The 12,794-nt window shown below is 47.4% G+C and overlaps 1 protein-coding gene across 4 annotated transcripts in view; it reads right to left on the bottom strand.

The window, feature by feature from the left end:
• TTLL13 (tubulin tyrosine ligase like 13) overlaps nt 1-12,794 on the bottom strand; it is an 85,474-nt gene that overhangs the window by 53,813 nt on the left and 18,867 nt on the right. The window lies entirely within an intron of this gene.

Here is a 12,794-nt window from a genome sequence, read left to right as displayed (position 1 = left end):
GACCCGTCGGAATGTGTAACAGAAGTGACGTTCCGTCGCCGCCATCTTGCTACATCCTGCACTCCTCAATAGTAAGGATACACTGACAAGGGGGGAAGCGGACATCTTGTTACACCCACCAGAGTTTAGCATTTTACACTTATTTGTAACAGTAAACCGAGTTTATATAGTGAAATACAGTACAGAACTACGTCTGACTGGTTAGATGTTACATTTTGAAAGCAGCGTAAAAAAAAAGCCCAGCAATGCCCATTGCTTCTTGGGATTGATGACACACATCTCCCGGGACGCATTGCAAACAGGAAATGATGCGATGGGCCGCGGCCAGGGAGGAGGAAGTGAAGAATGAATACAGCAGATATACAGTAGGTGCTGAGAAAAAAAAAATATCCAATTCATTTACAGTGCACAGTTTAGTGAGGGATACCGAGAGGTTGAAAATATAGGTGGAACTCCATTTTAAGCAACAAAGTTGTTAAGTACCTGCCCCAAACTGTTACTGGACAGTAAAGGAGCAGCGGAGGACTGATGAAGTAATCTCTGTGCTCGCTTTTCCTGTTGGCATATTTCTTGTCAGTGTATTTGAATGTTTGGCACCAAGTCTTACCCCTAATGCTCCCAATTTGAGCCCAATGCAGGTATTTACACTTTTTGCATTACATGAGCTGTATATGATGCCAATCAATAACGATCTCTTTATCTGAATACTTTACAGACATTGATCACATACATAAATATTAGCCGTCTTGATTTTTAGACCAGGAATGATTTCTACAAAATAGACAGCGACCCGGCCCAAAAACCGCACACCAGGCCCACAGACTGCGACCCCGGCCCATAGACTGCGAACCCGGCCCATAGACCGCGCACCCGGCCCATAGACCGCGCACCCGGCCCATAGACCGCGACCCCGGCCCATAGACCGCGCACCCGGCCCATAGACCGCAACCCCGGCCCATAGACCGCGACCCCGGCCCATAGACTGCACACCTGGCCCATAGACTGCGCACCCGGCTCATAGACCGCTCACCCAGCCCATAGACCGCGCCCAGGCTCATAGACCGCGCACCCAGCGCATAGACCAGACACCCGGCCCATAGACCGCAACCCCGGCTCATAGACCAGGCACCCGGCCCATAGACTGCGCACCCGGCCCATAGACCGCGCACCCGGTCCATAGACCACGCACCCGGCTCATAAACCTCATACCCGGCCCATAGACCGTGCACCCGGCCCATAGACCGTGCACCCGGCCCATAAACCGTGCACCCGGCCCATAAACCGCGCCTGTTGTGTTTTTAGGAGTGTCTACATTGGACTACAGCTGTAAAACATGCAGCAACAAATCTGAGCAAACCTTTAGAAATGTGCCAGCTGTGCTTGTTTATGTTTATAAAGTCAGATTGTGCATTTTCCATGAGCGGAGATTTTGTCACTACTCAGTGACGGCTTGTGCTCAAAATTTGGGGGGGTGGGGGGGGAACAGGACACATACTAACCCCCCCCATGGCGGCGATCACCCAGCACCGACCCCTGCATGTAGATTAAGGGGCCGGATGCATGGATGGGGGGGGCGGTGTCCTGTCATGGATATCAGTCCAGGCACCACGTCATCCTGACAATGGAAGTCGGGATCCACCAGATGCCTGGACCGACACCCGGCTCAGTCTCCCAGCTGCCCCTCCACAGCCCAGCGCTCCAATGAGCACAGAGAGAGAATAGCAGAGAGCTGTGAATGACAGCTCATGGAGCTCAGTTCTCAGTGCAGAGGCGCCAGGGGACAGATGCAGCATCCACCTAGGCAAGTATGATTCAGAAAAAAAAAAAAAGAAAACCATGCTTCTCTTTTAAAGCTGTTTTAAAACGCAAAACCAAAAATATAATATATTACAGCTTACCAATCGTTAGATGTAGTGGCTGCAATACTCTTCTTTTTATAGGCTTCCCTCTGTTTTAACCTGGTGATCTGGCCAGTAACAACTCCTATACTAGAGTGCCCCTACTCTAGATGAAGGAGCACAGGAGAGCAGCAGTGTTGTCAGTCTGGGGAGGAGGGAAGTGTTAGTGTCTGCTAGTGCATCTAACAAACTGACATTTTACATATATATATATATATATATATATATATATATATATATATATATATATATATATATATATATATAAAATCTATTGTTAGAGATATACTGTGTATATATATATATATATATATATATATATATATATATATATATCTCATCTGCACAGTAAGAGGGATATAATTTACAATTAGCATTGTTTAAAAAGTAATTACCTTTTCCAGAAGCTGTCCCATCAAAATTGCCCCATCATACTGCCACCATCAAAACTGCCCCATCATACTGCTACCATCAAATTTGCCCCATCAAAATGGCACCATCATATTGCGACCATCAAAATTGCCCTATAAAAATCTGCCTAATCAAATTGCCCCCATCTAATTTGCCCCCATAAAAACTGCCCCATCATATTGCCACCATCAAAATTGCCCCATCAAAACTGCCCCATCCTATTGACCCATCAAAACTGCCCCATCAAAAACTGCCACCATCATATTGCCCCCATCAAAATTGCCCCATCATACTGCCCCATCCTATTGCCACCATAAAAATTGCCCCATCAAAACTGCACCATCAAAAACTGCACCATAAAAATTGCCCCATCAAAAACCGCACCATAAAAATTGCCCCATCAAAACTGCCACCATTAAACCTGCCCCATCCTATTGCCCCCATCAAATTTCCCCCCTCATATTCCTCTATTATACATGATTAGTAATGCTGTGGCTGTGCTCTCCCCCGGGTTCTGTATGTAATCAGAGCTGAGATACTCCAGCCTCCCCCACCGCCCATCACTGTGTATAAGAAGCTTTGGTAACAATGGCAACAAAAGCCCAGCAATGCCCATTGCCTCCTGGGATTGATGACACACATCTCCCAGGAGGCATTGCAAATAGGAAATGATGCGATGGGCCGCGGCCAGGAAGGAGGAAGTGAAGAATGGATACAGCAAATATACAGTAGTGCTGAGAAAAAAATATATATCCAATTCATTTACAGTGCACAGTATAGAGAGGGATGCTGAGGAGTTGAAAATGTGGGTGGAACTCCACTTTAAGAGGGCTGGGCTGAAAGGGAGCATTTGTCTTTTAGACACATGTCCCGTCTGACACTGCAGTGAGAGGCTGCCTCCACTGCAGCATTTTTATTGGACAGATGGGGATAATGGTACTTTACCATTGGTCCAAGACTCCAAGCTGTCCATTGTGCTCAGTGCCTCTGACAAGCAGTGAGGAGAGGCACTGTGAGCTCATCCTCTCAGTCTGCTGCAAACAGAGTGTGCCAGCTTGTATTTAAACTGGACGCTCTGTATGTAGCTTCTGACAGGCTGCGCATTGACAATATTATTACGCTCATTTTTCATTTGCAAGCATCTATTGGTAACAGTTTTAAATAATGGGGTTTACTTAGGGCAATAAGGCTATTCACTTTGGAAGGGAATTTGACCTTTGCAAAGTATTTTCTCTTATCTTATTGATAAAGTTCTGCGACTTCCATCTTCCAATAATGTACAATCATTTATTTATTTATTTTTTTTGCATGTGATTGATTAATTGCAAAGTGAATTTTCACCATATTCACCAAGTGAAGGGAAAATTCCCTTGCAAAATGAACAGCCTGTTTGTCTTCTGTAAATCAACCCCAATGTCTGGTGGGCTAATCCTGGTTTAACATCATTTTTCTGATTATTAAAATCATAAAGAAATAACTTAATGTACCTAATACAGATAAATTGTGCTGCAATGCAATTGTAAACCATGTGAGTCGGTGTCATTAAGCCCAGGGTACCTTCTAAAACTTTCTTCCTTTACAGCGGACACAGTAATAGTGCTTCTGTATTGCTAGGGGCTGCATTCCTGGACTTTAGTTACCAGTTTCTTCTGCCAAGACAGTGGTATCTCAGCAAGACACCCAGCCTGGCTGCCTCCCAAGGACTACAACAGAGCAGTAACATGGAAACCACGCATAGCCTGCAGGGCCAGGAGAGTAAAGCAGAATAGACTCCTTAAGGATCATAGACTTATTTGGCTCCTTCTCAGGTATACGCATAAACTGGAACAAATCCATGCTTTTCCCGATCTCCCAGCCGCCCCTACTCCCTCCCCACCATATACCCCTGCAAACGGTCACTAAGTTTTGCTATCTGGGCATTGAAATACAAAGGGATCTCTCTTGTTATCTGACAGATAATGTATACCCCATTCTACAGCAACTAATAAGATGCTGCTTAACATGGAAGTCCCTTCCCCTGACACCGGTGGGTAGGATAAACCTCCTCAAAATGATATTCCTCTCCAAATTCCTGTATGTATTTAGAAACACTCCAGTACTTATCCCTGAATCGTTTTTTAAGCAACTAGATCGGGTGATCAATAATTTCATTTGGGCTGGACAGACCCCTAGGGTTGCCAAAACAAGCCTGCAACTTCCCCTATCTGCGGGCGGGCTGGCATTACCGTGCTTCAGGAAATATTATTGGGCAGCGGTGCTGGTGACGGTGCGCTGGTGGTTTGTTCAGTCACGACATAACCCAGCGGTTAATTTAGAAGCAGCCATATTGGGGTCGTATTCAGCATTGAGCAACCTGGTATTCAGGGGTCCAAAAGCACAAAATAATATGACCATCCCCATGCGCACGACCGTCAAAATATGGGAACAGCTGACAGCTAAGCTCAACCCACCACAAACTTATTCACCCTATACACCACTCTGGGGTAACCCTAAACTACCACATCTGTTAACGATCCCAGACCCAGCAGTCTGGGCTAAATATGAAATTAAAATCTTACAGCATATTATGCCAGAGGGTAAACTCCTTACATTTGACGAATTGCGTAATTCCTTCCAACTCCCTACCAAAATGTTTTTCCGCTATTTGCAACTGAGACACGCAATTCAGGCTCAATTCCCTTCAGAAATTCAACTACAATCACATATGGTGGAGCGCTTCCTTATCTCCAGGCATGTCGACCGTATCCTCTCCTCTTTGTATCTCCGGGTGTCCCTGGGAACTGATAACCAGGGGACTAGGCTATTTAACAAATGGAAGCTGGCTGTGCCCTCCCTGACGGATGACGATTGGGAAGAGGGAGTCCAACAATATATTCCTTTGATGATATCCGCCAGGGACAGGTACATCCAGTTAAAATTCCTTCACCAGGCATACTACACACCCCAACGGCTTGCTAAAATATACCCCTCTTACTCTGATAAGTGCCCAAAATGCAACACGGATATAGGTACTTTCTTACATGTGGTGTGGTCGTGCCCCCTTCTTCAACAGTTCTGGAGGGAGGTGGTGCAGTACATCAATTTAATTGGGAACCTGACACTTACACTGGATCCCCAGGTCCTTCTCCTGGGGATCTGTGATACCCTTATGGCAAACACCCATAAGAGGCTATTCGTTTTCTACGCTCTATTCTATGCAAGGAAAACCATTTTATTTAAATGGAAACAGACAGACCCCCCAACAGTGGGACAGTGGAAAACACTCATTGATAAGACCCTCCCTCTATATAAGCTCACATTTATGAGCCGGAAATGTCCCAAAAAGTTTGAAAAAATTTGGGGTGCATGGGTTTCTGGGTGAGTGGCCACGGATGCGGATCCCCCCCGGGAGAACTCGCTGAACTTATACACCACTAGATCGATTAAGAAATATTTAGAATACACTTAAAATTACCACTAAAATATACTTTCTTTGTTTTTTGAGGAGGAGGTATTGCTCCTAAAATACAACTTTGCAGTGATATGAATACTTGCAAATAAGATGTGAACTGATGTGCCTTGCTTTTTGATGTAATACTTGAGACTATTTATCCTAGATTGTCACTTTCCTTCTGGAAATGGTTCTTCTTTGCCCTGTTTTATGTAATCCTCTCTTATTGTCCCCTTTTATATTTTTATGTATATGTATAGATATATGTATATTTATATATATATTTTAGGGATGAGCCGAACACCCCCCGGTTCGGTTCGCACCAGAACCCGCGAACGGACCGAAAGTTCGCACGAACGTTAGAACCCCATTGACGTCTATGGGACTCGAACGTTCGAAATCAAAAGTGCTCATTTTAAAGGCTAATTTGCATGGTATTGTCCTAAAAAGGGTTTGGGGACCCGGGTCCTACCCCAGGGGACATGTATCAATGCAAAAAAAACTTTTAAAAACGGCCGTTTTTTCGGGAGCAGTGATTTTAATGATGCTTAAAGTAAAAAAAAAAAAAAGTGAAATATTCCTTTAAATATCGTACCTGGGGGGTGTCTATAGTATGCCTGTAAAGTGACGCGTGTTTCCCATGTTTAGAACAGTCCCTGCACCAAATGTCATTTTTAAAGGAAAAAATCTCATTTAAAACTGCTTGCGGGTTTAATGTCATGTCGGGTCATGGCAATATGGATGAAAATCAGTGAGACAAACGGCATGGGTACCCCCCAGTCCATTACCAGTCCCTTTGGGTCTTGTATGGATATTAAGGGGAACCCCGCACCCAAATTAAAATAAGGAAAGGTGTGGGGCCACCAGGCCCTATATACTCTGAACAGCAGTATACAGGCGGTGCAAACAAGACAGGGACTGTAGGTTTGTTGTTAAGTAGAATCTGTTTGTAATTTTGAACATTTTTAACGTGTTTAGCTCCAGCCAAAAAATCTTTTCTAAGCTTTTTGGAAAACATAGGGAAGGGTTATCACCCCTGTGACATTTGTTTTGCTGTCTTTCCTCCTCTTCAGAAGATTTCACCTCACTTTTTTGTCCCAATGAAAAATGTTTTTTGAAAATTTGGGTTTTTTTGTGGAACAAGGATTGGAAAGCATCAGTGGAAAGGAGAACTTGTTTTCCCATATTAACTCTTACAGGAGAGAATTTCCCTTCCTAGGGGTAGATTTCATCTCACTTCCTGTTGTCTCCTTCCGTTTGCAAGTAGGAGTCGTTTGTAAGTTAGATGTTTGAAAGTAGGGTCCTGCCCTATATACTCAGCAGAAATTTGGGCCTTAGGTGTTGCTGTGGCCACAACACTGTAAGCCCTCACAGGGCCCTGCTGTGAAATATTAGATCAAGAATTGTAATTACATGCCCCTGTTGAACAGGAGCTGAAAAATTAGGCCTTAGGCACTGGTGCTGGTGCCACAACACTGCAACCCCTCACAGACACTCTAGTTGGAACGCAGGAACGAGCCCTGCTGCAAATTATTGCTTCAAAAATTGTAATTACACGCCCCTGTTAGACAGGGGCAGAAAAATTGGGCCTTAGGCACTGGTGCTGGTGCCACAACACTGCAACCCCTCACAGACACTCTAGTTGGAACGCAGGAACGAGCCCTGCTGCAAAGTATTGCATCAAAAATTGTAATTACACGCCCCTGTTAGACAGGGGCAGAAAAATTGGGCCTTAGGCACTGGTGCTGGTGCCACAACACTGCAACCCCTCACAGACACTCTAGTTGGAACGCAGGAACGAGCCCTGCTGCAAAGTATTGCATCAAAAATTGTAATTACACGCCCCTGTTAGACAGGGGCAGAAAAATTGGGCCCTAGGCACTGGTGCTGGTGCCACAACACTGCAACCCCTCACAGACACTCTAGTTGGAATGCAGGAACGAGCCCTGCTGCAAAGTATTACATCAAAAATTGTAATTACACGCCCCTGTTAAACAGGGGCTGAAAAATTGTGCCTTAGGCACTGGTGGTGGCGCCCAGAACCAAAAATGTTCTTACAAGCTATCAGCGTGATGATTGAGGAGGAAGAGGATAATTACTCAGGGATAGTCACTCAGCATCAGCATAGGCAGTCTTTGAAGGGATCTGAGATTTCAAAAAAAATTATTCGGTTACATCAGCATCAGGTGCTTGGTAGCTGGTGGTGATCCAAGACTCATTCATTTTTATGAAGGTCAGCCGATCGACCGAGTCGGTGGACAGACGCACCCTGTGATCGGTTACCACGCCTCCAGCAGCACTGAATGTGCGTTCCGAAAGAACGCTGGATGCAGGACAGGCCAGTAGCTCAATTGCATACTGTGCAAGCTCTGGCCAGTGATCCATCCTCAAGACCCAGTAACCCAGAGGATTTTCGGTGGGAAAGGTGTCCAAGTCTGATCTTGCCCCTAGGTATTCCTGCACCATGTAAAACAGACGCTGGCGATGGTTGCTGGAACCGATCATACCTTGGGGCTGCGGACCAAAAAATTGTCTGAACGCATCGGTCAGACGGCCACCTTCTCCACCGCTCCTTCTTTGACTGACCGAAGCCTCAGCAACACGTTGTCCAGAAACAGGAGTTTGTAACCTCCCAGTCTCTGGGAACGCGTTGCACAGACCTTTCTGCAAGGCCTCCCGAAGATGTTTCATCCTCTGCTCCCTCTGCGATGGCAAGATAAGGTCCGCAACCTTACCCTTGTAACGTGGATCAAGGAGGGTTGCCAGCCAGTATTGGTCCTTCTCCTTGATACCACGAATACGAGGATCCTTACGCAGGCTTTGCAGGATCAGGGAGGCCATGCAGCGTAGGTTTGCTGAGGCATTCGGTCCGGAGTCCTCTGGGTCACTAAGAACGACATGGTCCGCAGCCACCTCCTCCCAGCCACGTACAAGTCCATGTGTTTCTTGGGACTGATCCCTTAAAGACTGCTGCTGATGCTGAGTGCCAGGCTCCACCTCCATACTGACACAATCTTCCTCCTCCTCCTCGTCCTCTTCCTGTGTGATCGGCGGGCACGCAGGAACACTGTCTGGATAAAGGGGGCCTTGAGAGCTAAGGAAGTCCTCCTCTTCCTGCCTCTGTTCTGCCTCAAGTGCCCTGTCCATTATTCCACGCAGCGTGTGCTCCAACAGGTGGACAAGGGGGACAGTGTCACTGATGCATGCACTGTCACTGCTCACCATCCTCGTGGCCTCCTCGAATGGTGACAGGACAGTGCATGCATCCCTGATCATGGCCCACTGGCGTGGGGAAAAAAAACCAAGCTCCCCTGACCCTGTCCTGGTGCCATAGTCGCACAGGTACTCATTTATGGCCCTCTGCTGCGTGTGCAGCCGCTGCAGCATGGCCAACGTTGAGTTCCACCTGGTGGGCATGTCACAGATTAGGCGGTTCTTGGGCAGGTTAAACTCCTTTTGGAGGTCCGTCAGCCGAGCACTGGCATTATATGACCGGCGGAAATGCACACAGACTTTCCTGGCCTGCCTCAGGACATCCTGTAAGCCCGGGTACCTGCCCAAGAACCGCTGCACCACCAAGTTAAGGACGTGAGCCAAACAGGGCACATGGGTCATTTGTCCCTGTCGGAGGGCAGAGAGGAGGTTGGTGCCATTGTCGCAAACCACCATTCCTGCCTTAAGTTGGCGTGGCGTCAACCACCTCTGAACCTGCCCCTGCAGAGCTGACAGAACCTCTGCCCCAGTGTGGCTCCTGTCCCCCAAGCACACCAGCTCAAGCACCGCATGGCATCTTTTGGCCTGCGTACTTGCGTAGCCCCTTGAACGCCTACGGAGCACCGCTGGTTCCGAGGAAGAGGCCATGGAGGAAGAAGAAGAGGAGGGGGTGGAGGAGAGAGGTGTGTCACAATCAGCATTTTGGAGGCGTGGTGGCGGAACAACCTCCAACACTACTGCACCTTGTCCTGCATCCTTCCCAGCTGCCAGCAGAGTCACCCAATGCGCCGTGAAACTTAGGTAACGTCCCTGTCCATGCCTGCTGGACCATGAGTCAGCGGTAATATGCACCTTACCGCTGACCGCCCTGTCCAGCGAGGCATGGACATTGCCTTCCACATGCCGGTAGAGAGCCGGAATCGCCTTCCGTGAGAAAAAGTGGCGTTTGGGTACCTGCCACTGAGGAACCGCACATTCCACAAACTCACGGAAGGGGGCAGAGTCTACCAACTGAAAAGGCAGCAGTTGAAGTGCTAGCAATTTTGCCAAGCTAGCATTCAACCGCTGGGCATGTGGATGGCTGGGAGCAAACTTCTTTCGGCGGTGCAGCAGCTGGGGCAGGGAAATTTGCCTGGTACAATCTGACGTCGGTGTACCAAAAGCAGATTGCCCACAAGTACTTGGCTGTGACACACCTAATTCTACACCTTCATTCCTCTCACTGCAGGTCTCAGAGAGGACTGAAGGTCTAGTGGGGTTGGAAATCTCAGCTGATGAGGAGCAAGGAGAGATCCTCTTTGTTCTTTGGTGTGGGTCTTTTAGATACGCTTGCCAACGAACTGCATGGCAGGTCAACATATGTCTGGTCAAGCATGTGGTACCCAAGCGGGAGATATTTTGGCCACGCGAGATACGCTTGAGACATATGTTGCAAATAGCAGCGGTGCGATCTGATGCACTCGTCTCAAAAAAGGCCCACACCAAAGAACTTTTTGAATAACGCGCAGAGACTGCAGCGCCCTGCACATGTGGAGCTTTGGGGTGTGATGCAGTCAATGTGCTGCCCTTAGGCTGGCCCCTGGAGGGCATCCTGCCTCGTTGGTGATGTGCTGCCGCCTCCTCCTCCTCCTCCTCCTCCTCCTCCTCCTCTCTCCTATCAGGCACCCACGTTGAGTCAGTGACCTCATCATCCCCTCCCTCCTCATCACTGGAGCAAACCTGGCAGTATGCTGCAGCAGGGGGAGCATGACTGCCAGATTGCTGTCCTTCTTGGGCACCCCCTCTGTCCGCGCTCATGTTACTGCCTTCATCGAGCTCAGTATCGTCATCAGAGCCTTCCAAACGCTGGGCATCCTCCTGGAGCATGTACCCAACACTGTGGTCAAACAGTTCGAGGGAATCCTCATGAGGATATGGTGGAGCTAGGGAAGGAGTCACTGATGACATTGAGCTGAGGGAAGAGGCCGCTGCTTTGCCAGACAAAGCACCCTGGGCATGGGTGAGAGAGGATGAGGAGGATGAGGACGGCTTGGTCATCCACTCGACCAAGTCTTCCGCATGTTGCGGCTCAACATGGCCAGCTGCCGAAAAAAAGGCCAAGCGTGTCCCATGGCCACGTGCTGATGAGGATGCACCGTCTCCACGACCAGCACTAGACACAGAGCCTGCTTGCCCTCTCTTATTGGCTTGTGACTGTCTGCCTCTCCTTCTTGGCCTTCCAGACATACTAATGGCCTGTAGCTGCACTAAGCTGGGATAGAACACCTGTAAATTTCTTCAAGTAGCTTTATATACTGTAACCAGACAAGCCTGCCTGTCAGTAGGAAGATAACAGGAACGGATCTAGCTGAACACTGTGAGCAGGACGCACTGTACTAAATGTAAATAGTCTAGCTGCCTGACCGTGGTACTAATAGGATCAAATAGAACACCTGTAATTTTCTTCAGGTAGCTTTATATACTGTAACCAGACAAGCCTGCCTGTCAGTAGGAAGATAACAGGAACGGATCGAGCTGTACACTGTGAGCAGGACGCACTGTACTAAATGTAAATAGTCTAGCTGCCTGACCGTGGTACTAATAGGATCAAATAGAACACCTGTAATTTTCTTCAGGTAGCTTTATATACTGTAACCAGACAAGCCTGCCTGTCAGTAGGAAGATAACAGGAACGGATCTAGCTGTACACTGTGAGCAGGACGCACTGTACTAAATGTAAATAGTCTAGCTGCCTGACCGTGGTACTAATAGGATCAAATAGAACACCTGTAATTTTCTTCAGGTAGCTTTATATACTGTAACCAGACAAGCCTGCCTGTCAGTAGGAAGATAACAGGAACGGATCTAGCTGAACACTGTGAGCAGGACGCACTGTACTAAATGTAAATAGTCTAGCTGCCTGACCGTGGTACTAATAGGATCAAATAGAACACCTGTAATTTTCTTCAGGTAGCTTTATATACTGTAACCAGACAAGCCTGCCGGTCAGTAGGAATTTAACAGGAACGGATCTAGCTGAACACTGTGAGCAGGACGCACTGCACTAAATGTAAATAGCAGGAACGGATCTAGCTGAACACTGTGAGCAGGACGCACTGCACTAAATGTAAATAGTCTAGAAGATAACAGGAACGGATCTAGCTGAACACTGTGAGCAGGACGCACTGCACTAAATGTAAATAGTCTAGAAGATAACAGGAACGGATCTAGCTGAACACTGTGAGCAGGACGCACTGCACTAAATGTAAATAGCAGGAACGGCTCTAGCTGAACACTGTGCGCAGGACGCACTGCACTAAATGTAAATAGCAGGAACGGATCTAGCTGAACACTGTGAGCAGGACGCACTGCACTAAATGTAAATAGCAGGAACGGATCTAGCTGAACACTGTGAGCAGGACGCACTGCACTAAATGTAAATAGCAGGAACGGATCTAGCTGAACACTGTGAGCAGGACGCACTGCACTAAATGTAAATAGCAGGAACGGATCTAGCTGAACACTGTGAGCAGGACGCACTGCACTAAATGTAAATTGCAGGAACGGATCTAGCTGAACACTGTGAGCAGGACGCACTGCACTAAATGTAAATAGTCTAGAAGATAACAGGAACGGATCTAGCTGAACACTGTGAGCAGGACGCACTGCACTAAATGTAAATAGCAGGAACGGATCTAGCTGAACACTGTGAGCAGGACGCACTGCATTAAATGTAAATAGTCTAGATAGAAGATAACAGGAACGGATCTAGCTAAACTGAATACAGTGTATATATATATATATGCAACACCTGGGATGCATATATATACACAATACACTGTAAGTGCAGCTAACTGACTGAC

This window comes from Aquarana catesbeiana, linkage group LG03 (assembly GCF_042186555.1).
Source record: "Aquarana catesbeiana isolate 2022-GZ linkage group LG03, ASM4218655v1, whole genome shotgun sequence".
NCBI lineage: Eukaryota > Metazoa > Chordata > Amphibia > Anura > Ranidae > Aquarana > Aquarana catesbeiana.
Note: the sequence above shows the minus strand (reverse complement) of the source record. Positions and strands in the feature narration are given on the sequence as shown.